Source organism: Emydura macquarii, unplaced genomic scaffold (assembly GCF_026122565.2).
Source record: "Emydura macquarii macquarii isolate MOO-44397 ecotype Brisbane River unplaced genomic scaffold, CSIRO-AGI_Emac_v2 contig_1253, whole genome shotgun sequence".
Lineage (NCBI taxonomy): Eukaryota > Metazoa > Chordata > Testudines > Chelidae > Emydura > Emydura macquarii.
The window spans coordinates 67542139-67566557 of NW_027131390.1; the positions used below are offsets into that span (position 1 = coordinate 67542139).

General features: G+C 38.9%; 1 long non-coding RNA gene across 1 annotated transcript in view; it reads right to left on the reverse strand.

The window, feature by feature from the left end:
- Nucleotides 1–962: 962 nt before the first annotated feature.
- The window catches only part of LOC137154136 (uncharacterized), a 29638-nt gene continuing 6181 nt past the window's right edge, over nucleotides 963–24419 (reverse strand). The window contains exon 3 of the long non-coding RNA XR_010920100.1: nucleotides 963–1082. This is a non-coding gene — a long non-coding RNA (uncharacterized lncRNA). The remainder of the gene's footprint in view (nucleotides 1083–24419) is intronic.

Genomic DNA, 24419 nt, shown 5'->3' on the forward strand with positions numbered 1-24419 from the left:
TCTGGGGTCCTCAGCCAATGTAGCTTCTGGAAGCTCTGTCCCTTCTTCGGGTTCACCCGACTTCCTGAGATCTGCCTGGGGTTTAGCGTGGCTTAGTTCCTGGGTCTGAGTCTGCAGCAGCTCCCCAGAGACAGTTGGCAGTCTGCATCTTCCCCCTTCAGCAGCCAGCCCAGAGTGAGCTGGGTTGCTTCCCTTTATATTTGGCTTCCAGACTGAGCATGCCCAGCAAAGGTGAAGAGCCCTGGCCTCCCCAGGCTGTAATGTGTCGTTAACCTTTTCTAGGCCAGGATGGGGCTGGTATGCCCTATCACACTGAGTCAAGAAGAAAAGTTGTGAGGAGAAGTTAGAGGTTTTATCAGCTATAGCTGTGGAAAGGAAGGGTGGCCAGGATGTCCAGCATCTCACTGGTCCTGCAATTTCAGCCCTTTGTGCATGTTTGCAACATGGCATAAACAACCCCCCCAAGCTGCTCTAACCTTGGCTTTGCACAGAATTGCACCAGGATCAGTGCAACAAGAAATGCAGAGGTGAGTTTTTCATACCACCCTTTTGACCTGTTCTCTTTGCAGTTCAGCCATGCTTCAGTATGCATAATTGTTGAGCAGTGCAGGAACACTTTGAGAAACCACAGCCAGTAACATTTCTGCAGCATGTGCAGTAGTGAGCATTTAGGATCTGATTCTCTGCTGTCTTGTGTAGTCAGACCTCTATCAAGCAAGTGCAAAGTTTATAAAAAGTGCTACCATTCTGATTTGGCAGCCTTGTGCACTCACTTTTTACAGTTCTAAATATTTACACAAGGAGCAAGCAAGGGAAGAAACAGACCATTGGACTAGCAGCCACAGTGACTAGTATGAAATTGGTCTTTAAAGTCAAGACTTGGTCTGCCATTAAATTGTCACTTAAATTGCACAGCCAGTTCTGGCCCACTGCACCACAGCATGCCACATAATGGGAAGACATTAATAAGCACATAGCTTTGAAACATCAGTGGGAAATAGTTTTAGACGTTTTCATTCATGCCAGCATCTGTGCACAGATGAAATGCAGTTTGATGAGCCAGGTACAAAGTGGTGAGGTTCCTTTAAAAGGAAGATAGACAGAAAAGATTTTAAATTTTAAACTTGCAAAGAGTGATGTATTAACTTAACTGTATGCACTGTGAGTAGTCCCATCAACTGCAGGATTGGGAAGTTGGGCTTCAAAAAAAAAACTATACCAGCTGAAAGTTAGATTGAGTTGCCCAGTTTGTTTTGTTCTTCTTTACACAGTTTCCTTCCATCCCTTAATTTTTTTTAAATATACTTTTATTCATCTCCTACAAGTGGATATATTGTAAACGTTATGCATTATTCACAGTAACTATGTGGCTGTTCTAAAACACTACGATCCAAATTCTACTGAATCATGTATTAGGACCCCACTGTATTAGGGTAAAAAACCCAAAAAACCCACCCAAACACAGAATGGAAGATGGTCTCTGCCCCCAAAAAGCTTACAATCTGATCAATATGAGTTACTCATCCGAAGGCAGTATTTGGCCTCCCACAGATAATGTACATTTGCTATTACTGAAAGACTACACTAAAAAACCTAGACAATGTTTGTAGGGAGAGTTTACTAAATAACCATTTATAAGAAAACCATATGAGACTCATCCACATCGTGTTATTGGTTTCTTTAAAAGAATTCCAGAATCATATAACATATTTAGAGCTTAAGCTACAACACAAATTGAATAATTTCATATACTATTTGTGGTTTAGAAATTAAATTCCAAGTTTATTTTCTTAATGAGAGAAACAAATGAATAGAATCCAATATTCCTCATCTCTACAAGTTGTGTGCATCAGTGTTACTCATTTAAAAACTCCCTAATTATCCTTGATATTAATGTTGGTCTTCAAAAGACAGCAATTTTTATGAAAGTAGTTCTACTATTTTTATCATGCAAAAGGATGTTAATTTATTCTTGAAAATTCCACCTGTGTCAAACTGGCTTCAGTGTGTGCAGAAGAATATTTTGATTCCATACTACCCCCACTCCTCTCCCCCTCCACACCTTTTGTTTAATTGAACCTAAGGGACTGAATGTATTTCTGACTCATCTAGTGCACTCATCTGGGGCCAAGGGGGACTGCATAATGAAATTATTGTAAATGCAACTATATCTAATAGAACCTGATTCCACATTAGTAGAGAATTGGATATTGTAACAAATAACTGCAAATTAATGTAACAAGGGAGCCTTTGCTATACTATGTGACAGCTCTTAGAAAAATACCAGCCTGAATTCCAGCAAGACAAGTACAATTCACTAGAGGGTGATCATTCATATTGCTTTTAAGAACAAATGCATTAGAGAATGTCAAAGTCCTAGCAGAGAGCCCCAAACATGAATAGATAATTTAATACCTTAAAAATAAGCAAAAGCAGCAGTTTTTCCCAAAATTATACTCCGTCTAGGTTAGATTCACCCCTTCCTCCAAGATCCATATGCATTTTGGAAAAACAGATGAAGATTGATACACCTTATGTTCCCACACGGCCACTGCCTCCAAACCCCACTGCTGAGAGAGGTAAGTTTATACTGTGGTGGGAAACACAAATACCTGCAGAACTGATGTGGCACAATGACATTGAGACTGCTTCTCTGGCCGCTCACTATTGATAGATTCTGATCTCTGGGGAGCCTCCACAGATTAGCTTCCATAGGGAATGGAGAAGCATGTCTGAAGCTGGAATTCCCTCATTCATACTTCCAGCCAAATTGACTCCATTTTACTACCTTTTAGTTTTATTTTTAACTATAGAAGATGAAAAGCAGAAATGGGTTTAATTATTATTTATTTACATTATTATCTATAGCGCTAGGAGTCCCAGTCATGGTCCAGGACCCCATTGCGTTAGATGCTGCATAAACAGAACAAGAATATGATGCTGCCTCTCAGAAGCTTGCAATCTCAGTATAAGTCAGAAAACAACATATAAACAGTTAGGGAAGTACAAACTTAAGATGCAATATTTGGATCTGGGGATCCAGGATTACCTCTAACATTTAGATATGTAGGTAAATAAAATTCCAGCTTTAAACTGTCCTTGGTTGAAACAAGTTGAGTGAGATAGTAGAATAAGCGTCTTAAATACAGTACATGGAAATATAGAATCAGACATCACTAAGAAGATTTCAGAAGCAACTCAATCTAAGAACAGGGATGTCACTGTACTTTTCTCAGTGGCTTAGGCAGAATGCATATTTTTAAATTATGGTACCAAAATACACTATTTCATTATGTCTGAATTCTATTAACAGAATCAAAGTTTTTCATTTGTAGAGAATAATATAACCCTTTCTCATAAGCAAAAGCTGTATTTTTCCCAATTGTATGCATATATTACATGTTTGGGTATCATCCTGTGCAAGTGTCAAAACACAAGGTATGCATCTGTTGAAAACTCAGCAAACAAGCCTCAAGAGGGCACTTACATAAATTTAGAAGACTCTCATTAACCTGGAAGTTGAATTTGTATTGTTAGAAGAAGTATGTCTTGCTCACATGCACAGAGTCATACTGATCATCATTTGAGATCAGGAAGAAATTTTCACCCAGGTCAGAGAGACCTTTGGGGGTTTGCCTTCCTCCGTAACATGAGGTATAATTTTCCAGCTGGGGTCATCTTATTTTACCCATTCATTTCTTTGCCAGGTCATGGGTCTCTGGCATTGGTGGCACCTCGCTCTCGGTTGTCTGCTTGTTGGACAGTTTGTTTTGCTGAAAACTGAAATATTTAGGTCTGACTCGCGTCCTTGGATTTAACAGAGGGATATGTGTGTGAAATTGCATGCCCTGTGATATAGAAGAGATCAGACTAGATGAGCTGATTGTCCCTTCTGGCCTTAAACGCTATGAAAAGAAGAAGCTCTCACAAATTTTCAGTACATTCCTGGGCTTGGTATCTTTTGTGCTATTCTAATACTTCTGCTTCAAGAAGGAGGGATTTATCTCATACCTGTTTCTCAGCGAAAACTCAGATTGACAACTTTGAAACACAAACATAATAGTGTGGTTTCTCCCAGGACTGGATGGCAAGTGCATAGTCAGTTTGTACAGCCATATGGAGCTACCTTCTCCTGTAAAGCTGTAATAACTAGGGTCAGGATTTGCCCTTAAATAAGTTTTACCTTCCACACTACCTATATTAAACACAATATTCTGTCTTTCATGGATGAATCTGAGCTTGCTCAGGGTCAAGAAAAACAAATTTCCACCCACCTCAAAAGATAGTGTTCCAGAGTGTTTTCATATGAGACATGTGACATACTACATCTCTGAAACTAAGGAGTTATTCTACACCTAAATTATCTAGTCGTATAATAGGTAAAGTTAGTGGAGCTAAGAGGTATATGTTTTTTGGTTTCTTGTCAGATCATACCGAGTACTAGCTTTCAATTTATCCTCCATTTGCCCAGTGCTTTTCTCCATGAATGAACACGTCACACTAGTTTCCTCTGCTTAGTGCATCCTATGGGGACGTATAAAATTACTAAATACTGTTATTAAAAAATACAAGAATTGGAAACCTAATAACTTGTTCATTCTCAAAAAAGATGAGGGTTTATTGATTTTGTGGTGTGGAACAGAAAAGAATAATAACTGTCTTATCCATTTCTTACTGTAACTTACGATGGTTGTGTGTGAAGCTAATTAGTTCATCCTCATTTCCTCCCAAAGGTGCTGTAACATTAGGTCACCAACAAAATTAAGTTTGCTCAGTCCTACACCTCTCTTTAGTATTTCTTTTGCCAAACCATCTGTAACTTCACCTTAATGTAAGTTTCCCATCTTACAACCGTTGTCTGTGACCATTACTTGAAAAATCAAATCAAATGCAGATGCAGACTTGAGATCTTCAGTATCCACTATATTGTAACAAATGGACTGTCAGCTAAAACTTCCTGGTGGTCATTCCTCCCTCTCATTCCTCCCCACTACCTACTTTCCCTGCCACTCTACCTAACCTAATCCAAGAACCATTCTGCTTCCGAAGAACTGCCCTGCCCCATATGCATCCATGCTCCTCCACTCCCACTCCCTGTAGATATACTATCAGATCTGTAATGAACTCTCAGATGATATTGAAAAATTTTCTTGGGCTGGCTGCTGTACGTAATTTCATATGTTCCATGGCTTCCCTAGGTCAAAAGTATTCTGAAATGCATAGAGTAATCAGGGAATATGCAAGGACAGAAGCTGTCTCAAGCCCAGGTTTTCCTAAGCAGTGGACAATTATAGAAAATCTTTTAAGTATTTTGAGGTATGAAATTCCCAAAGACACAGTTTACTTAAAACTGCTTTGGAAAATGTTGCTTGAAATCTCTTCTTCCATTAAAATATTCAGAAAAGAGTTTTTCTGTGTCTGTGTACACACACACACACACACACACACACACACACACACACACACACACTCTTTGCAGATTGGAATCTTCTAATAACCTGGATCTTTATTTTTTTTTAAACACACAAAGGAAAACTAAGGGAGCTAACAGATAGCCACACAAGTGTTGTTTAATAGACACTGTTATTTCAAAGAATTGACGGGAAAGTTTAAGAAAATATTTGACACTAAACTACTTGCAAAAGAAAAAATAATCAAGTCCACAACAGCCAAACGTAGCACAAAATAATGTGCTCATATCTCCAAAGAATGATATCACTCTTCATAATATATATGGAATGATATTTATTGTTAGCTAGAGAGTGAGAGTAATATTAGGAATAATATTTCCTCACATGAATAATGAGGGAAAAAGCATATTCTGTGCATATGGCACTCAAGCAAAGAATCTGAGGATCAGTTAAAAAATGCAAGGAAATAAATCTGGTTTCATTTATGACTGCTTTTCTTTTTTATGTGTAGTGTGGGGATCCTCGTGATGATGTGTAGTGAGTCAGGGTGAAACATGTATAAATAAATGTACTGTCAATTTGCAAGGGCTTTTTTTGTTTTGTTTTAAGTGCCTTTCTGTACATTCCACATTGAATTGTGTTTCCTTATGGAGAAACAGCAGATGACAATAAAAAGGTAGAGTTGACATACTGAGAAAAAAAACTCCATTTTCATGCCATTTTCTTTCCTGCCTTTATGCATCCTCACTCCTTTCTAAAAGGGGAAACAGTAGTCAAATATAAATTTTGAAGCAACAAGGTCCTAATGGTGCCTTTTCTTTACACAGATCTGCATACGATATACTTGTTTTCAGACCCCACCATATATATATTGTGATCTGCTTCATGAATTTTTTTTGGACATGGCTCCACTGAAAAGTATTTATACTTGAAAGTTCTTTGGAACAACATTAATATCTTCAAACACATGTGCACGGATCTACTCCTGCAATGTACTGAGGTCTCAACTCCCACTGGGAACTGAGCATGCTCAATACCTCAAAATATAGTACAACTCCTGGTCCAGCACTCAGTACAGGCTTGCTCCATGAGTGAATCATAGAAGATTAGGGCTGGAAGGGACCTCAGAAGGTCATCTAGTCCAATCTACTGCTCAAAGCAGTACCAAACTCATATATTTCATCACAGCCAGGAATCTGTCAAGCTGCACCTTGAAAACCTCTAAGGATGGAAATTCCACCACCTCCCTAGGTAACCCATTCCAGTGCTTCCCCATCCTCCTCGTGAAAAACGTTTTCTTAATATCCAACCTAGACCTCCCCCCACTGCAACTTGAGACCATTGCTCCTAGTTCTGTCATCTACTACCACTGAGAACAGCCTAGCTCCATCCTCCGTGGAACCCCCTTTCAGGTAGGTGAAGGCTGCTATCAAATCCCTCCTTATTTTTCTCTTCTGCAAATTAAACAAGCCTAGTCCCTCAACCTCTCCTCATAATTCATGTGCTCCAGCCCCCTAATCATTTTTGTTGCCCTCCACTGAACTTTCCAATTTGTCCACATCCTTCCTGTAGTGGGGGGCCTAAAACTGGACACAATACTCCAAATGTGGCCTCACCCATGAAAAATAGAGGAGAATAATCACTTCCCTCTATCTGCTAGCAATGCTCCTACTAATGCAGCCCAATATGCTGCTAGCTTTCTTGGCAATAAGGGCACACTGTTGACTCATATCCAGTTTTTTGTCCACTGTAACCCCCAGGTCCTTTTCTACAGAACTGCTGCCTAGATAGTCGATTCCCAGACTGTAGCAGTCCGTTGGATTCTTCTGTCCTAAGTGCAGGACTCTGCACTTGTCCTTGTTGAACCTCATCAGATATCTTTTGGTCCAATACTCCAATTTGTCTAGATCACTCTGTATCCTATCATTATCCTCCAGTGTATCCACCATTCCCTCCAGCTTAGTGTCATCTGCAAATTTGCTGAAGGTGCAATCCACCCTATACTCCAGATCATTAATGAAGATGTTGAACAAAACCAGCCCCAGCACCAACCCCTGGGGCATCTGCTTGTTACAGGCTGTCAACTAGACATCGAGTCATTGATCATTACCCATTGAGCCTGATCTAGCCGGCTTTCTATCCACCCATAGTCCATTCATCCAACCCATATTTCTTTTACTTGCTGATAAGAACACTGTGGGAGACCATATCAAAAGCTTTGCTAAAGTCAAGGTATATCATGTCCACTGCTTTCCCCATATCCACATCTTATCATAGAAGGCAATCAGCTTGGTCAGTCATGATTTGCCCTTGGTGAATCCATGCTGACTGTTCTAGAATCTTTCCCAAATCCAGGAATTCTCCCCTGCCTCTAACTTCCAACACTTGCACATGGGCCAGGAGCAATCAAAGTCTGCATTTAGAGAGCTTACAGACCACTCTCTCCATGCCCAATAGAGCACAAATCATTCCCAAGGTGTCAGGGAAGAAGCAGGCCCATGATCCCCCTTCCTCCACACTGAACCACAGAGCTGACATGCTGCATGTCAGGGAGCTCCAAGAAGAACTGAGCTTCCAAAGGGGCCTAAGTCATTACGAATACTCAAAAAATACTTCACCCAGCTCTACTCATGAGCTATGAAATACTCCTTCTTCGAATTCATTTAGGTCTCCTAGATTATTTGGGATTGAGTTCAGCTCTGTCTACCCTGAGTCAGGACAACGTGTAGGAGTCCCACAGAACTATGCTCTGTGGTCACAGAGAGGTAAATCTGCCCCCTGTCCCACAAAGCAGAACTACATTGCGTCCTTTGTATCCAGTGCCACAGAAAGCAGAGGGTGACAGAACTGGCCCCTGTGCTGTGAACGTCCTTAGATATGGGAGGTTCTCTCAGAATCTTAACATTTTGGCATGCAATCCAAAAGCACTTACTTAAGCAAAACTCCTACTGAAGGACTATATGAGCAAATTCTTTGAAGTTACAATTCAAATGCATAAAATTAAGTACATTCTTCAGTTCTGTGCTGGCTCAGAGCTTAGATGCTCAACGAAAACTAAAAAAAACTAGTCGGTTTTGAAAGCATGCAGCTCATCTTTATCAAATTCAGCCAGTGCCTCAGTTTCCACACTTGCAAGGAGGTTTAAGTTCTTCTGCCAAATCAAGAACTCCCTCTTCCAGGGCAGATCTCCTGGTCTATAAGCTCCCTTACTTGTGTCTTTGTAAGCCTTTTCCATACTTCTTAGGGGTCCACCCCTCTTCATGTTAGACGTCCAAGTTGTCCTTGGCCCAGCATGTCTCAAGACATCTTACCCAGTTCCTTTTGCAGACTTCTGTCTCAGGACTCACCCCTTTGCAAAGTTCAGAGTTCTTGCCCTTCCCTAGGCTTTTCCATGGCAGAGAGACTTACAAACAGGTCTTGCCATCTCCCTAGCTCTCTCAGACTAGAGAAAGCAGGCCCTTTTATACCCTGCAAGATTGGTTAACAGCTTACAGTTCCCCTGCCTGCTGTGCAACAAGTTCTGGAATTCCACTGTTGTTTGCAGGGACCAAGTTACAGGAACAAGCTGAATCCTGGACTCTCTTGAAGGGCCAGCTCTCCTGTGACAGGTTTATTCCTTTATACATCACCACAGATCCTCAAATTGATGAAAAGAAAAATCAGCAAAAAGAATATGAATCCATTCATCTCTTCTTATGCCAAATGTAAATCAGGAGGGAATTTTAATGGCACAAATACAAATTCATAAATGTACATGCCAATCTTGCCAGCCCAAAGCATTCAAATATCATAACTTAGGCTTCAGAAAAGTCAGGGGAATACATTAATATTTTTGTGTTTTTTTTTTTAAATCTCAATGTTTGGTTCTTTCTATTTGCCTTCTGGTTTTTGAGCCTTTCGGGTTCATGTGTCCAAGTTTTTCTTTGCAACCATGAGGGCTAGAGACTTTTTGTTGTTACTGTTGTTTTAAAATGAAAGCTGGGGTTTGAATGCAGAGCTGGGGCTCTAAGAATAAACACCAAATTCTGTTGGACTGAATAAAAAATCATAAGAGTTAGCAACAGTGGCATGCTGATATTATTGTATCATTTGCTATGTGAGATACTAAATATAAAATGATGTTAATTACATATAATCATAGTCATTTTTCAGTGTGGAATGGTGCAATTTGCTAAAGTTAACCATGATATTGAACAACCAACAAACCTGGCAGGTGAAGGACTATACAACACAGACTCCTAGCAATTCAGTAAATCTCTCATTAGAAATTAGTTTCAAATTACTTATTCCTAGAAGTAAATTAAGAGCCTTCAGTATGGAATTAATTCCAACTTCACTGCTATAGTATCTCTCTGAACATACACCCTCAACTTGTTGAAATATAGTGGTCAAAATGAATTCATAAAATGAACTAACATTCTGCCATCACTGCACAACTCATTCATGCTATTTAATTGTAGGTAACAAAAAACACCTGCTTTTTCCTGCCTGCAGTAGTTATTGGCATCTACTGTACCCACTTGAAAGGAAAACCTTAGCCATTTTCTCCTCCTAGCTCTAATGTTAACAGTTTAAATTTAAACTGGCCTTTTATGAATAGTTTTTGACAAACATAAATATATTGATTCTGTAAATAAATCAAACTGTATTTTGAATAGTGATTAAGTAAGTACCTGTCCTGCTAATGTACCAGTAACCACTGATTTTAATTCATAGAGTCACTTATAGATTATCATCATCCCAGGATAAACTGCATCTCCCTCTGTGAAAATAAACCTCTCTGCTTTGGCTCGTTGTTTATTTTCTGATAAATGTCCTCATCGTTGCATTTGTATCTCTCAGTCTAGGAGGAGGAGACCATTATCCTGCAACAGCATTTGATTCCATTGACATTATTATCACTTACATTTCCTTCTGTCTTACACCTCTTGACTCTTTTACCATTTTCATGTTTGGAGTGGTATTTATCAAAGGAAGTTGGAAATTATCAGTGTCTCAGTTTTGTTTTTCATCTGATTCATGAAGCACTTCTCATAATGTGAAAAGCAGTTCATAAATTGCTTGAGAGCCAACAAAAGAATAGTAGTGCATCTATTTCCATATAAATGGACTCATTACTATGCAGGCTGGTGATAATTTATGAGACTGGATTCTTGTCTGCAAACAGGGGTCCTGCTGGCAGTGTCCATCTGTTTATAGGCAGGAAAATGTGATTTCAAAGCTATTTAAAATATATCTTTTAGACTGGTAAGGTGCGCCTAACTTTGACCCACAACAAAAACACCGATTAAACTTGGAGTTTTCTGAAGACATCCAGAGGCATTTTAATATTAACATACAGTATTTTTCATCATCTCAAAAGCAATAAAACACTATCATCTTGGAAGAGGTAAAATGCTACTTCACGGAACACTGAGAGTCATATGATAAAAAATAGAAAGAGGGTTAATAGGGAAAATCATTTGAAATGGTACAAATCTTTTAAGGAATGGGATTCAAGATTTATAAGAAATTTTCCCTTCTACAGAGTTGTAAAAAAATAACAAATGCCCTTTACCTGATCCCAGTTAAAACAGATACATTTACGAGTCAAGATATCACTCATAATCCCCATTTTCCTCTCTCAGCCTCTTCATGTATGTTAAGCTCTTTTGTCTTATCTTCTATATGTCAAGTCATTATTGCCCATAACCTGCCAAGATGATTGAGGCTCAAATTGTTTGGAGTTTGGGCTTGGTTTGGATAGACGCACAAAGACTCAGATTCTCATTCAAACTTTATCTGAGGTCTGTAATCTTCTTGGTCTTGCAAAACCGGGCCAGAAATCTCAGAGAAACAAAGTGTCTCATTAGATTTCTGGTATTTCACAATTCTGGTCAGGACAAAACCACCACCAGTCATGCTCAAGTATTTTGGCATTTCTGGCCAGAATCTAGAAGTGCAGAAATTTTTAGCTGATGAAAGTAGCTATTGAGCCAATGAAGTCAGAGCTTTAACAATTTACAGCAGCTCAGGTTGCGGCCCACTGGCCAATGATGAATCAAAAACCAACTATTAGAAATCATTCATAAAGGGACACTGTGTTCGATTCTAGAAATTAGCAAAGATTCACGGAAGATGAGGTTTCTTTTGTTTCAGTTTCTTAAATGCATTCGTTTTATTCCAGTTTCTTACATACAATTAAAAAGATTCTTCTCTAAATTCTACACTATAATTGTAGATTCCTTCAAGCTGACCTCTAAATGGGAAAAGAGAACTCCCTAGAATGCAATGGAAATAATCTTTGTTTTATCAACTTCTCCAAGCACAACTATTTATAAATGTAATTGCTGTGAGAAGACACAGTATGGTGAAACAGTTAGCAATTAGATAGTTCAATGTGTGAGTGCATGTGTTTTTTAATTTTAAATTTAATTCTAATTTAAATTAGGTTCCAAGCAGATGGAGAAAATCTGAGTTATGTATGATGAGTAAAACATTAAGAGACGACTAAAAACACCACAGGCATTGGTATTACTAGGCACAGACTGTAGGAAGATGGATAACCCCACCTTATCATTTTTATACCCTCATGAAAATAGTATGAAAGGGATTTATATAGCTGACGTGAAATCACTAATTGGTGTAGACAAGTAATTCCAGTTCTCTTTATTACTACATCTCTCTAGTGTGAAATATTCTTTGTTAATGATCAACATAAACATAATTATTAGCATACATTCTTTTTGGATAGCTAAAATACCTATTGATTTTACAGCTGAATCAGGATGTTGTTATTAAACCCTCTATTAAAAGCCATGTCAACTATTTTAGGATCCTCAGATTAATGTGCTGGAGAAGAACAAAATATTTCATTCCAAACATACTATCTTGAACTAAAAGGGCTGTTCCACAATGATTTTGCCTATATCTAACCTGCCTTTAACAGGAAAAAAGAAACCTACTTATTCATCATTTCTCATTTAGTTTTAGCAAGTGTCAACATGTATTGGGTTTCCCATTTTGTCTCAATAGAAATTTACACTCCTGCTAGTTTACAGTGACGCTTTAAAGAAACCACCTATGTTACAGGGTGGTAGGAAAAGTTTAAGATTGTGTCATCATCCTAGTCTCTCAACATGTCTAGATGGGCCTGATCCAGTTTCCAGTGCAGTAAATAGAAAGATAAGCACTTACTTCAATGGGAGTTGGATCAGACCACGTGTATGCTATGTAAAGGCTATGTAAAGGGGTTCTTTGAACTCCAGTTAACCACAATTCAGGCTAACTAAAGGTCTGTTATGTCCTCTTGGCGTTACATTGACTGAAGCATCACAGCTGTAGAGGAACTAAACTCTGCAGAGGCTGAAACTCCTGATTAATCTAACACCTGAGTTTATGAAGGCATTGGCTGACTCCATAATCATTCTAAAAATCAGGATTCTACCAAGCATACGATTGTGCTGTAACTTAAAACTGAGTCTCTTTTTAATTGTTACACTATACTCTTTCTACTTATTATCAATTTCCTCCATATTAATCCTAAATTTTTAACATCATTCATTTTTTCACTTAAAAATATAGTTGGCTCAAATGTTAATGACAAGCAAATTAATGATTATGTATTCAATTATAAATGACCTACTGTAGCAGCTAAAATTCATTGTAAGAGTTCCCATACACTGAAAAGAAAACTGCATTCTGTTTTTACAGTCCAGCAGTCTGAAATTTCAAAAAGGTAAAAAAGCATCTTTTCTCCATGAATAAGCTATGAAATATTTGAAAATTAAGGTTTTTATTAATTGCAATTTGAATTTCTGGGACTACAGATTTCTGCTGACCATCTGCAACCACCTGGCTGAAAAACGGTATGATGATATGGGCAAAATGGGGGAATAATGTAAACCAGTTTTAAATTCTGCTTTGTTACTAGTTGCATAATAATAATCAGAAGGAAGAAAACTTTAATATTTAAAATACTGAACATTTTTTGCAAATATTAACACTTATTTGTGAGTTAAAATCAGATATTGAAGTAAGGTACAAATCTTTTAGAATCATTAATAGTTGTTTTCCATAGGGCTGCTGTCTCCAGTGATGTTACTTTTCAGTGAAAGGCACAGTAAGAAATGGCAGTTGCATCTGAACATTTTCTTTTAAACTATGTCCTGATGAAAGATTCTTACCATGAAAACTTGTGAACTTTCAGCTTTCCGGACACAAAACAAGGGATAAACTCTTCTTTTTAGGGTGTGTTTTCATATCTACGTATATAGACTCCATGTGACAGGCTCACATCAGGGTCTGCATGGGGACCCTTTGCTGGACCACTCAGGTGTCCCAGTTTGTGCCCCCCAATTAGGGGCTGCCTCTGGGGCTGCTATTTCATTTGTGGGGTTTATCAGAATAATGTTGCTATATGAAGGTTCATGCAAGCTGTCTGACACAGGGCTGTCACTGCTCTGCTGTCTTAGGCTTCCCTGCCCTCTGCCTTTGTTGCTCTTCCTCATTTATATTGGGTTTTGCCTCCTTCACGCGGTTCAGCTGTGGGTGTCTGCCTCCAGGATTCGCAGCTCTTACAGCTGCGTGTGGGCATGGCAGGTCTGTTTGTTTGCAAGTAGAGAAAACTACCCTCCCCCTCCTGCCTAATCCCTTTACACTCCATCATCACAGTATCTGAGCACCTCACAATCTTTAAGTCACAAAGTCAAATGTAAAGTCTGTGATGGAGCAGGGACCTGCACCTGTGTCTCCAAAGTCCCAAATTAGCACCCAATCACTGGACTATCCTTCCTTATCTCCCTTCGGGAAAGAAATGTTGTTTAAATTTGATTAACTCATTTTAGTACAATGAAAAACAAATCCTTTGTACTTAGTAGAACACCATGTTTTGCATTCTGTCCTTTCTGCTAGTTGGAAATGAACACACACATTAGTGGTACTGGAATTAGATTGTTGTTGGAAAAAGGCACCCTGAAACCTCTAGACAATCACGAAAAGGAAATACAATTAAAAACTGACCCAAATGAGTTTTTAAAAATGGGCTACAGGACGAGAGAAACTCATTCAGAAAGTCAGTGGTACAGTGGATAAAACACAGACAGTATTGTGCCACTCAAGTTTTCTCAGAGTCAGTACCTGGCAGAGAATACCAACAGGGAAAGGGAAAGGCAGTTTGTCTCTAGGTAACAGCTGGTGGTATCGAGCATAAAAATAAGAAAATACACCCAACGAGATTGTTGACCTTGAGTTTAACAAGACCTGCCAAGACATTTGCATTATCTGCCGCTCAAGTGTCAGAAGAGAAAGAGAAGATTGAAATATGAAGGGCTTTGGTCTTAAAAAGACACCACTTAATACCATGATGGCCAAAGTATTTACCATAATAAGGGGATTTCAATTATATATTTTAATAAGGATTGGCATTCAGGTATAAAAAGATGCAGGTAGAATATCTTTTAACAATTCTTGACTCCTCTCTCTCTCTAGATTCTTATGACCCCCATCATCATATCTGAATGTCTCATCATCAGTAGTGAATGTAACCGCAAAACACTCATAAGAGTATTATTCCTATTTTACAGATGGGAAACTGAGGCACAGAGAGACTAAGACCCTGTCTACACTTACCTCCGAGATTCAGCGGCAGTCGACGGGAGTTATGCAAGCTACGCAAAAAACTTCTGGGCTTCTCTTCTGCGCGCCATCTTCACTGCACTGAGCCGACGGGAACTGCGTTCCTGTCGATGCAGTGCTACGCCACTTGTAAAATTGGTCTTAGTAAGTCGATTTCTGGATCGACTGAGCGGGTCTTCACTGACCGCTCAGTCGATCCGGAGAAATTGATTTCATGGTGGTGACTTTGCCGCCATCAGTGTAGCCGTAGCCTAAGTGACTTGCCCAAGATTGCACAGAAAGTCCATGGCAGAATCAGGAATTGCATCCACATAAAGATCCAGGAAGAATCTTAGCCCTTAAACCATTTTCTTCTCTGTTCTGCAATGAGCTCCACAGAGGCAGACCTTTACCTTTTCAGACAAATTAGGTGCAGTGATTGTATTTTTAAAGTTACTTCCATTTGAGAGATAGCCACAGTTCCAGGAATATTCAAGCCCTGGGGTACGTCTCTCAGAAAAGCAGATGCTTTTCCAACAAAACATAGTTTTAAGTGCATAAATGTCCTTTTCAGTGCAAATTCCTAGAGTCACAGGATCAGCTCATAGCTGATCAGTTAGCATATTTCACAATTTTACCCAGCTAAATAGACAATTTTGAGGAAGATGGATTGGTATGGTGTTAAAAGAGATGCAGTATGTAGGTAACTAGTAGAGTTCTTTACAAGGAGCTTTTAAGATGAAGACATTATTTTCTTAACATTTTTGTTTATTTACTTGATTTTATTAATGAAAAGGGACTTTATTTACCTTTGTTATTTTATGTCATCTAAATCATATTACATCTGTTTAATTTCTTTAAAGGCTATTAATAATTAATTATATTATTGTATTAATTATTTTTAAACCAAACATTTCTTAAACATAATTAAAGTGGAAAGTGTGAGTAAGTGGAGTTCTAACACTCCACGCAAATGACACTGGGTGAAATCCTGGCCCAATGTCTGTCAGTGTTTTACGATCTCCCCCACCCATCCCTTTCCAATGGGGGACAGGAAGCAGATGAGGAGGGAAGAAAAAGTCTACAAATGAAAACCTGAACATTTTTCATCAGAAAACAAAGCAAACCTCCCGGAAAAATTTGAAGTGAATTATTCATGGAAAATATAACTTTTTTAACTAGCCCCACTTTCAACTGTAACTTTCTGATGAAGTATTTTGTTTCACAGTTATAAGTTTCGACAGCACCTAGCACAGTAGGGCCCTGGCTTCAAGGCACTAGTGTAATATAAGTAGTAATAGTACTTTCTTCTGACCTCTGTACCTCCCTCTATGTCTCCCTTTCCTCTTGCACTTTCCTTCTCAAATGGCTCTGGCCCCAAGCATTTGTCTTCCTCTAGCTCCACCTCCATGTTTTGCAGATCACTCAAGGCCCATTCATTCAGCACACTCTGTTGTCCTGATTCTTTACACACCCACCCCTCTTTCTGAGACCATCTCTCTCCCTGTATCTTGACCCTGGTAATTGAATCCTGACCCTAATGCCTCATTGGACTGGGACAAAGAGAATTTCTTCTTTTCCTTAGGGGTACTGCCTTCTTTTTCTACCCTTGCTCTAGTTAGTTTCTTCCCTGGCTAATTTAGTGTGGGGTATATGCAGCCCATAGCAAGCTCTTTGGACTCCCCCAATAATCCTTTTCCTTAAGGGGAAAAAAGCAAAAAAAACCCAAAACAAAATCCACCACTATTTGTCAATTACTGTCAGCAAGACTAAAAAACATAATAAAGATAATGTTTGTTGGCAAAACCATTTTGGAGGTATGAGCCAAACTTAGTAAAATGTTCAAAAAGCCAACAACAAGAACAATGTTAAATAACCATAATTTTAAAATTAAATTTTCTGATTTTTCTCAAGATTTCTTGGGAGGTGATGTCATGTATAAATACAGTCAGATTAGTTTATTTCTGAGGAAACTGGGAATGGGTGGGGGCAAGCAGGGACAGGAGGGGTGATTAAAAAAGGAAGTCAGGGTTACAACATCAAAACTAGTTTGTAGCTTCAACTTCAAGCACAGAGAAGCTACTTCAATTCTGTAGCACTTTGCACTTTTATTTCAAAGCTCTAGATATTAATTAAAGTTAAAAACATCCCTATTTGATACATACCAATAATGGTAAGATAGGCTAAGTAACCGCCACATAGCCAGACAGCGGTCATACTGAATAGAATCCAGAAGTCCTGACTCCAAGGCTTGTGCTCTAACCACTAGACCAACTGCCTCGCCTTTTGCTAACTATATTTAAAGTTCACCAGGAGTGTTCCTTCTTTTATTCTAAAGTTATCATACGCTAGCTCTTAGGGAGCTCTTACACAAGTATGACTTGCAAACCTAGAATTTTGTGAGGAAGAGAACAAACAGCTAACCTGTCTATCCATGAAACATTAACTCTGAACACACGCATTCTAGTATAGACAAGCGTCATTGGTGGGTTTCAGTAAACCCAGTTATTTTATAAAGAAAAATGGAACTCAGAATCCAGAGGGTCATCATCTTTCTGTTACGGTTAGCTAATGATCCAACCAGCAAACCAAATTCGGTGATGAATCCTGGTCATGTGCCACCTGAGGCACTTTGCGCAGACATTATGAAGAAGCATGGATTTAAACTAAATCTAACTGGTCAGTCTGTAGATAATGCTGTTCAATGGAGGAGCAACAAAATATTATCACAGTGTTTTGTTGTTCATTTAAGAGACGCTGGGAAATACAAAACCCTAAAACCTCTGCCATACCATCTTAGTTAAACACTTTATATAGATAAATACAAGAGATAACAGGGCCTGCGAAATTATTGTAGCAAGGTACATGCTGTTAAGAAATAAAAAGAGAAAATAATCTATTTGTGAGGCATGAGAGCCTCTAGCTACTTATCTGAAATTATCTGTTCATGATCTAAAGGTCTGCTACAAATATTGTGATCCAATTGTGCTACAATAGGGGGTAGCCATGCATGTGATAGGAAAATTCAAATCCCCACCAGTGCAGCTGTGGAGGATAGATGAATGGTTGCATTTATTTGTTTGTTCATGATTTTACAGCAGGCAATCTCCTGTTTTTTAGGTGCTCTGGAGTAATCCTAAAACACACAAGTCTCTGCAAGATACTTGCACAGTATTTTGGCTTTAAATCAGCATGTACCTTTAAAGGGAGGCATTAGTTTAGAAGAAAGGAATTATTTTTGGTTTCTCTAAAGAAAACTTACTAGAATTTGATTATAAATTGTTATATTATTCCAGCAAAGGCTGATGTCAACTTATGGATTTATGCGTTAGTTAAGAAACACCTTCTTACTGCTGGGGAACTGGGCTATTTGATCATTCAATATCATAGGCAGGAAGAGCTAAAAAGCTACTACATACCCTCAGTTACCTTCTTGCAGTTTGAAGCTACTATTAATGGAGGCTCAATCACATGATGGGGATTTTTATACTTGAGAGGGTTGTGTAAACTTTGACCTAAAGTGCCCATGTTTTTTTCTAGGGAAACTTCCTGATTTCAAATTTGCAAGATTAAGTCTTAGTAGCAACTAAGGTTACAGCTACACTGACGTCGGCAAAGTCGCCGCCGTCAGATCGATTTCTCTGGATCAACTGAGCGGTCAGTGAAGACCCACTCAGTCGATCCAGAAATCAACGTACTAAGACAACCTTCACAAGTGGTGCAGTGCAGTCAAGACGGCGCGCAGAAGAGGAGCAGAGAAGTCAACGGGAGTTACGAAAGTTTTTTACTGCCAATTCTCAGAGGTAAGTGTAGACAGGGTCTCAGATATTTTTTAAACATTTTGATTAATCTGAATATATATGGGATTAAAAGACTTTTATAGGGCTTTTAAAATGTTTTTCCCCTTACCTAACAAAGAAAATCACATTGCACCACAGGGAGATACTGACATTGACTCAGTAAGAGGCATTGCTTACCAGAAATTAGAAAAAAAAAAAAAAAAAAAAAAGGGCATTACTTGAAAACTAGACCTAATTCTCTGTGAATGAAGACAAAGGGAGGGTGGGGGAGAGAGAGAGAAATACAGCAGGAGAATATCTTTTCATCATTGACCTCTGAATTAGCCTGACCTCACATTTCAAAAGTGAAAGGGTATTCTAGAACATGGAAGAATGACTACCTCTGCTTCCTCTTCCATGTTTGTAAAGGTGAGAAAAGCATTCTTTAGTAAGGGCCTAAAAACCAAGGAAATCACTGGGAGTTTTTACAATGACTTCACTGGGCTTCAGAACAGGGTGTAAGAGCAAAGCATTAGTAGCCACAGAGGGCCTGATTCTCCTCTCACTTACATGCATATCAATTATGATAGACTCCATTCCAATGGAGTTAATAGAATCACACTGGAGTCATAAAAGCAGAATCAGGATCAGAATAGGGGCGACACTTTCAGGGGGAGAGGTGGAAATCTGTGGCTAATGTCAGTCATTTGTCTTGAAAATAAAAGACACAAGTCTGAACTAATACCCGACACCATATTTGCTATGATTTTTAAGTACTAGTTACCAACATTCAAAGTAAATGCAAACTGTGCTGTGCATGGTCCAGTGGTTAGGACATTAGCAGGAGGTTTGGGACACTCAGGTTCTATTCCCTGTTCTATTACAGATTTCCTTTGTGATTGTGGGCAAGTCACTTAGCTTCACAAAGAGAGCTCTAGCTTGGCTGGTGCCTACATTTCTGTCTCTAGGCATGCATCTTGCTAGTTGTCCAGCTGCCTATCTAATGCCTAAACGACATGTGATCTTCAAATTGGGGAAGATAGACATACCTATCTTCCCCCATAGGATCCAATCCAGTAGATGTGCTTAGAGATCCCCTAAACTCCACATGAAACAGCCAGGAGTGGGGGTGCCTCCCTTATAACCTTTAGGCAAGTGGTTAAGAAACTCACACAGGGCATTGGAGACCCCATTCAATTTCCCCGTCTGTCTAAAGAGAAGGGGATGAATATCCCAACCCCTGGACTATGGGATTTTCACAAGAAATGGTTTAGGTGCCTAACCCTTCTGACTCCAGGAGAGGGGATCATAAGCAGATATAGGTGTCTCCCTGGGGCTCATCAGTATTTCCTATTGGCTAGCTTAGGCCTCTCCCTACTTATGATGGCTTTGCGGATCCCACTCTTAGACTCCCATCTCTGCCTATGAATTCTACAAGGAGCCTAGCACTTAAGTCAGGCTTTGTGGAATCCATTGTTGTTCCAATGATTTTCTAGGTGCCTAAGTTAGGCACTCAGATACTAGGATGATGGGGAACATGTCTACTTAGGACAGACAGACTTTGGTGGCCAAGATGCCTGCTTAGGGCCAGCTTTTGCATCCTGAACTGTAATTTTCTGGACTACTGTACTATTATTAAGGAAATGGCTCTTTGTAAGTGTTTGTGTGTCCAAAGACTAGTAGCTTATAAAAACTAAAGTAAAAAGACAGTTTTATGAATGTTTAAGGATTGATGTGTCTCACAGGGGGACTTCTACCTACCTTAGCTTTATACTTTTTACAGCATTTCTTTGATGTCTTATTTTTCTAATTCACTTTTCTGTTGCCTTGATGACACTGCAGTAAATAGTGAATGAGACTGTTGCTAATTTTGACAATTTCCTTCCTTGAAAGAACAATTTAGGTGGAAGTCAGTTTTCCTTGTCTTTCTTACTGTGCCACTCCAATAAGAGTAAACCTCTGCTGATGAATTCCTTCTTGTCTCATCTTCTTAAGTGTTGTAGAGTTGATGCTAAACATCTTTACATTCAGATTTTTGATGGCTCCTCAATTTAAATACCCACTTTCTTTCCTGCAGGTTTAATGTCTTATCTATTATCCAGTTTTGTTGATGCTTGTTTTATGATGATGACTGTGTGTTAGTTTACAGATAATCTGAGGTAAAGTAGAGAGAGTTTAGGGAAAAAATAGAGAGAATTAAATACTGCTGTTCTCACACTTTTTTTTAAAGAAGTGGGAATGCAATTAGTGCTGTTGAAAGTGCCATATTGAAAATCTTATTGATCAAAGACCTCTGAGTGCAGAGCAAATACAGCACTGGCTACTGCAGATTAGACCTCCACCAATGTGCCTCACCTGTAGCCTAGTGGGACCATATCAGTGAACAGAGGATAGTTCATTTTGACTTTAACGTCTCTGCAGAGCCTGTCAATGAGGAATGCCAGTTGCAGTAATTGTGATATGAACATTTGCCCACTGGAAAACATAACCATACTGACTATTTCTTATATAAAACCAACATTGCTGCTGAGTGGATTTGAGCCTGCACCAGACGTAGAAAGGCTTTGTATCCAAAACCCATCTCCATAGGCAGCCTCTTGAAATTGGGGAGGCTGGCTTCACCCCAAGGCCCTGCCCCAGCTCTGCCTCCTCTCCTCCTCCCAAGGCCCTGTCCACACTCCAGCCCTGCTCCCACTCTGCTTCCTCCCCTGAGATCCTCACCCAGGCTCCACCCCCACTTAGCCCCTCCAACCACACTGCTTGTTCCTCTCAGCCCCCATCCTCCCACTCAGCTTCTTACTGTCCTCGTGCCACCTCCTTCCAGCCTGCTGCTTACTCCTGTGGAGAGTGGGGGCTGGAAGGAGGCGGTGAAGCAGGGGCAGGAAGAGGCAAAGAGGGGGTGCAGCCTTGGGAGCAGAGGCCGAGTGGGAGTTTCTGGCAAAGGTGGCTGTTTGAGGAGGCTTAGCCACTATTTATGCCCATCTCCTTAGTCATCAAGCCACTTCTGAGGCCAATTTCTTTCAAAGTTCATCAATCTTTTCACGTTTTGAGTGTACACTAAGCAAATATTTGTGCTTGGCCTTCCACGGTCCTGATACAACTCAAGCACCTTTCCACTGAATTATCTTTTCTTTGAAGTAGCATTGTGTTGTATATTTAGAAGACACCAGTTCACTTGTGGAAGTTAATTCAAATTAACTCCTTTGTCACCAGACTTCTCAGTCACAGAGGACTGTAGCTTTGCTCCAGTTACTATGCAATGTCAATTTTAGAACAAGCACTTGGACTAGAGATAGTTGAAAAATGAAAAAATAGTTTTGAAACATTTTTCAAAAACCAAGGTAGTTTTTGTTTTCAAGGGTTCAAAACAGGCCCATTTTTCATTTTTTGGATTTTCACATTTAAAAAAACCTCAAAACTTCTCAATATAGGTCATTGAATTTCAACAAGCATTTGAAAACATTTTCAATATTATTTTAAAATAAGTCAGAAAAATTAGAATTTAATGAAAAATGAAACTTAGATGATCCCAATTTTTCTACACAAAGGTTTACCAAAAAATGTAAACAAAAAAAAATTCATTTACAAAATTTTGACCAGCTCTGACAAGATCTCAATTGTCCAAACTCCCTAGTCCATAGAACTCACTGTCTCTGATACACTACTTACAGCTGGTCAGAAGATAGGTTTGATTTACATGTATAGTTTTGCAAAAAAAATTAATTCTCTTCATGAGGGAAGTAGCTTCATCATAGAAGGCCCTGACCAAAGTACATCATGGGAGATGTAGTCCAGCCAGAGAACCCAGGCCTTACTGGAGAATAGGTGAATAAGGAATCCAAACTACAACTCCCATGATGAACCTTGGTGCCATTTTCAATTTAAATATTTTGGTTTGGGGCAAAAATATTTCAGTTTTTTCGCATTCAGTATTTGAACAAAATGTCAAACATTTCCACAAAGACAGTGTAGCACAGTGGAACTCATTGTATTCATGTTGCGAACAGAGGTGAAACTACCACATGGGTTTAGAGCTGTGTCCATGGCAATAATCAGAAATACAAATAATCAGAAATATAAACTAATTCAGTCATTAATTTCTCTTTCTAAATCAATTGATGTCTTCTTGTGTTCTACATGGTTCTTTTATCACTTATCAGCTGGTTTTTATAAACACTTCCATTTTATAAACTCAAATCTTTTTCTCATTTTCTTTATTCTCATTGCTATTTTTTCCTTTACCATCACATAAACTTTTTTTTTTTTTTTAATACTTAAGCAACAAAGAACATTTCATTTCCAGTCTGCCTCTGAGTAGCATCAGGCCATTCATTAAAGTTGGCTCTTTATTTAAAATGGCTATTCATTTATGTTCTTCTCAAAAGACAAGCTCTCTCTTGACTTATTTCTATGGTGCAGTCATAGTCTTCTCAGTCAGTTACTAGACACTGAGTTATCTTCAATATGTCCCCACTCAAGATGCCTTGTAAAAAAACCCCAACATTTTATATCACATTTGCTAAATTTTCTGGACAGAATCAACCTTTTGCTATTTTGTCCTGGTGATTTATTTTGTTTTATTAAAATAAGGGTGTATTATCTTGAGCCATAGATGAATACCAACTTCAATTCCAAAAGTGATTTTTTTTTCTACCATGAAGAAAGATAATAAGAATGTTAAGATTCTTGCACTGCTCTTTATGTCTTTATCAGTCTAAATGTTAGAACAAACAGAAGGATTTTATGTTTTCATAGTAATCCTTATCTCTGAACTCTAATAAGACTGTCTTTCTTGCTCCAGTGAGAGAAAATGCAATGAGCATTTCTGTGATAGTGTTAGAGACACAAAGACATATGTTATTGCAAGGCAAAATAAGAACTGCAGTATAATTAAGTGAAACATAGTATATGTTGCATTTATTCATATAAACAGAAAAGAGAAAGATTAATATTGTCACCCTTCTGCTGAGAAGGAACAGATATCTGTTTTTTCCAGGTTGGCTTCACAGGCTTTAGACATGAAGAGTCAAACTCAAACCCAAGTCTGGGTCCTTCACATAGAATAATGCACTAGGACTGCTAAACACATGGTACCATAAATGTATTTACGACAATGGTAATAGTGGAAACTTGAAATTCTTTAGTATGTACTTAAATCCCAACAGGGTGAACCCACCCTTTTGAAAAGTAGATACAAATCAGGAGATGTGAGTGTCTGTCTTTCAGGTGAAAACCTAGAAACTGATGTTCTAACTGATCTCTGTGAATAAGAGATCCCACAGTACATTTTGTAAGGGGAAGGATTTGTTCTGCTGTCTTTGTCCAATGTCAGCCATTCCCATCCTGCAGCCTCCTGCACCGGATGTAATATACCGTACATAGAACCTACAGAAGGGGTGGGAACCCCAACTCAGCACTGAGGCAGCTAACACCTCGGGGAACAAAGCAACACCCCACACACTTCCTAGAAACTGCACGTGGAAGGACCAGATCTCAAGAACACACCCAAAGATTTGGTGATAAAAGGGAGCATTGGAAAGCTCAGCTCCAAAGGTTCTAAAGAGAGAAATTATAGACTATAATTAACGAATGACTCTATATGGATTTTTGAAGGATATATGCTGCCTTGCTACCA